This window comes from Grammomys surdaster, unplaced genomic scaffold, assembly GCF_004785775.1.
Source record: "Grammomys surdaster isolate TR1022 unplaced genomic scaffold, NIH_TR_1.0 211, whole genome shotgun sequence".
In the NCBI taxonomy this organism is placed as follows: Eukaryota; Metazoa; Chordata; class Mammalia; order Rodentia; family Muridae; genus Grammomys; species Grammomys surdaster.
The window spans coordinates 5147354-5151477 of NW_021604656.1; the positions used below are offsets into that span (position 1 = coordinate 5147354).

Here is a 4124-nt window from a genome sequence, read left to right on the forward strand (position 1 = left end):
CACACACATATATAATTACACACACAGGTTGGGGGAGGTAGGGGAGCAAAGGACTGGCTAAGATTGATGTTTGACTTACTAAGGCCACAGAGCTAGGAAGGGGTAGAACCTGGCTCTAGACTTCAGGTACCTTATGCCAAAGTCTAGGGTTTTCTCACTTTAAATCCCTCCACCTGCCTGCGGAGTTGGCTCTGCAAAGTGTTGGCTCTGTTTCATCAGCAGGGCCTGATGCAAGGTCCCTGGGTGTTTTCATGTTGTCCCTGAGGCAAACCTTGGGTGTGCAGAGCATTGTAGCAGGCATCCAAGATGTCTAGAACAAGCTGGCCCCATGCCCTGGACATGGAAATGCTGTTTGCAGTCGGCTCTGAAGTTAGAGTAGTGTCTTTCAGTACAGTGTGTCAAGGGACCACATGGAAACGCTTTAGCTGGCCTTAAGAGGTCCTGGCTGGAAGCCACGAGTGGCGGCAGGTCCAATAATTTGGAGAGGCAGGTATGGTTGCTGCCAAGAATTAAGGAGAGTTGTTTGGAGTCTGATCAGGCATTCCTGCTCATGGGAAAAGCCATCACGAGATGGGCCCCAGCCCTGCAAGAGGAACGCTTCAATGAATAGATGCTCTATGCTGTTAGACTATGTTGGGCAGTGGCCATAGACACTGAGGTTATGAGCAACCTTACCTGTGATCTTGTCTGCCAAGAGGAGGCATAACTTTCTCCTCATTTCCCAATGATCCATCAATGGCCAGAGATCCCACCATCCAAGAGATGGTAACAGAGACAAGGGACAATCGCATTTGGCATGTCTGGAAAGGCAGTTTGGACTTTAACAGCTGACTATAGGAGATGGGCCACGGTAGTCTGTGGATGCAGGACATGATGCCGAGGGCAGGCTGGGTCTCTGAGCACATGGAAGACCCCTTCTGCCTTCCTTCTCAGCCTGACCACACAGGCTGCAAAGCACAGGCTCCTCCCTAGGGCCTTAGGGGAAGATGGCCTCCCCCACCCTCATCTGCAAACCTCATCTCCAGGCTCAGAGCTTCCTCCCAGGTGGGGCTGCCCCCTCTTGGAGCTCAATTTCCCCATCGGCCCCAGGCCGTATATCTTGCCCTGCTTTCTCCTGATGCTTTATAGCTTGCTGGAAACGCTGCTCCTTAGCACCTCGAAAGGTACCACTTGAAAGCATCTCGAGCTAAACCAATACGATTCTTTTTTTAATTTGAGCAGGCTTATTTCTCCGAATGGCTTTCCTGATCTTAGGAGGGCATGCTCCGTAATATTAAACTTTTTTTTTCTTTAAAAAGAGCACCAAAAAAAAAAAAGACTCACATCTGTTTGATATTTAATTCAAATTGAACAGCAGGACAGGAACGAAATTGCACTGCAAACGGCCATAAAGCGTGATGTTCAAGAGAGTCAAGAATGCTAAACCTATATGCCAGAAAATGGGGAGAGACAAAATGGAAAGGATACAGCCTGGGCATTGGGGGTTCCCCATGTTCAGAAGCAGCAGCAGCGGCAGCTCAGAGAGATGCGGAGGGTGGAGAAGGATACCATGTGCCTACTGGAGGCTGTGGCGGGCCGCTCTCCTGACTCAGCAGGGTCCTAGAACCCAACACTGACAGCTGCAGGGTGGTGGTGCCATGGTACTTTTCAAGGGCTTCTGGGTAGCTACACATAGACAATCTGAGTGACCAACAGATGCTACCTGGCTATTGGTGTCCAGGAAGCCAACTCAGAAAGCCTAGGCTAATGCCCTTTGTACCTCATCCCTGTTGATCCATTTTCCAGAAACATCAGCATCCTGTATTCCAGAGGTAGAAGACAAGGCTCAGAGAACCCTGTTCCCTCCAACCTTGTGAGGAGGAAGCTGGTCTCTAGGTGCCTCACAACCTGTCACTGCCTTTAAGCTCAGACAGAAAGGCCCTAGGAAGGACATGATTATAGCCATTTAACTACTACTCTCTACCAGGCTGCATTGTAAGTAAAGGGATGATTCCAGTCCTTGCATATGCTCTCCAGCTATAAAATCTGACAGGCCACTCTTGCTAGACAGACATGCAATGAAGATTCACCAGGCAAGCTCAGAGCTGGCCACGGGCTGCCCTATATCGAAAGTATGGATAGAGGTTTAGGAAGTGAGCAAAACCTGAGGGCAAGCCAGATGCTGGCACCACCACTGAGCAGCTGAGCAGGCTGGGCTCGCTTCTGCTCTCTGACCCTTCATTTCCTCATCTAGAACATGCCACAGCTTAACCTTCTTCCAAGGTTACTTCTGATCTCTGTGGTGAAAAGTATGAACAAATTTGCTCTCAAATGGCAAAATAATTTCATTTTAAGCCCTTTTCACTATGTTTTTTTTGTTGTTGTTATTCCACAGCACCTGAGTACAAGGGACCAGAATGCTTGGTCCCATGTTGTAGGGTGCTGAGGCTCTCTCATAAGAGTTGGTTGTTAAAGACGGTGAGGTGTCAGAATGGAGAGATGGCTCGGCATTTGCTGTTCTCACAGAGGACTTACGTTCAAGTCCTAGCACCCACATGGTGCCTCCCAAGCATCCATAACTTGAGTTCCAGAGGACCACTAGGCATGAACTTGTGCACAGACTCACATGCAAGCCACTCACTCATACACACACACACACACACACACACACGTATTAAACTACTTTTTAAAAAGATCATAGAAGTCTAAACAGAATTAAGCCATGTAGTGGCTCTTCCTGGTTGTCAACTTGACTGTATCTGGAATGAACTACAATCCAGAATTGCAGGACTCACCTGTGATCCAGACCTTGAGGCTGGAAGACACAAGTTTCTGACCTGGATCTTGGCATGGAGATCTTGAGGCACAGTGGCTATGAATCCCAGGAGACTAAGGCAAGGAGATCTCTGAGTTCAAGGTCAGCCTTCGACAAAACAAGTCCCAGAGCCAGACATGGTGGCACACACCTTTAATCTGGGCCACACCTTCTGCTGGAGACCAACATAAGGACATTGGAAGAAGGAAGATTCACTCTTCTTCACCTGCTTGCCTTGTGGGACTGAGCAGCTACTGGATCCTTGGCCTTCCATTCACAGCTGACCATTGTTGGGGAGTGGACTACAGACTGTAAGTCAACAGCAAATTCCTTTACTGTATAGAGGCTACCCATAAGTTCTGTGACTCTAGAGAACCCTGACTGATACAAGCCATTTGATTTAATAGTAAACTACATTTAGATATTTACAAGAATTACTAAAAGTTTAGTTGAATTATTAAAGTTATATGAACTTACTTAAATAATCCATATTTAATTCAACACAAACAATCAAAACACATTGCTTCCAAAGCATCTTTACTGTATCTATATTCTTTGCATTTATTTTTGTTTATGCGTTTGTGTGTGCCTGCTTGTTTGCATGTGTGCCATGTGTATTAAGTGCCCACAGAGGCCAGAAGAGGGCATCAGATCCCCTGGAGCTGTAGATTCAGGCACCTGTGAGCCAGCTGACGTTGGTGCTGGGAGTTGAACCTGGGTCCTTTGCAAGAATAGCAAGCGCTTTTAACTGCTGAGCAACCTCTCTGGCCCTAATGTCTGTATTCTTGAGAGTATGGAAGGGATGGATCCAGGGCAATGGGGTGCCTCCTGCCTAGAACAGAAGCAGCAGCTCTCTCACTGAGAGAGGAGGAGGTGGGAGAAGGAAACGGTGCCCACTGGAGGGTGGGGGTGGGGGCACTTTCTGGCTCTAACAGGATGGTGCTGTGATGCCTTAAGTTCCTTCAAAGGCTGCTGGGTAGCTTTACACAGACAGCCTGGGTGACCAATCTGGTGCTACCCTATTCTTGGTGTCTGGGAGGCTACTGCATCTGTGTGGCAAAAACCAGTATAGAAAGGTATTTGCTCCTGCCCCTAGAGGCATTGTAGGTATGGCTGCTGTGTCACATGTGTGTCAGGAGGTGGCAGTGAGGAGAGGCTATGTCTGTGCTTAGTGTTCTGACCTATTCATCTGAATGTTTAGTAGCCTAACATTTCCAAAAGAAAGAAAGAATGAAAGAAAGAAAGAAAGAAAGAAAGAAAGAAAGAAAGAAAGAAAGGGAAAGGGGAAGGGAAGGGAAGGGAAGGGAAGGGAAGGGAAGGGAAGGGAAGG

The 4124-nt window shown here is 47.8% G+C and overlaps 1 non-coding gene across 1 annotated transcript; it reads left to right on the forward strand.

The window, feature by feature from the left end:
* Positions 1 to 3879: 3879 nt before the first annotated feature.
* LOC114624989 lies at positions 3880 to 4007 on the forward strand. The gene has a single exon (XR_003711991.1). It is a non-coding gene; the product is annotated as a small nucleolar RNA SNORA17 (small nucleolar RNA).
* The last annotated feature ends 117 nt before the right edge of the window (positions 4008 to 4124 follow it).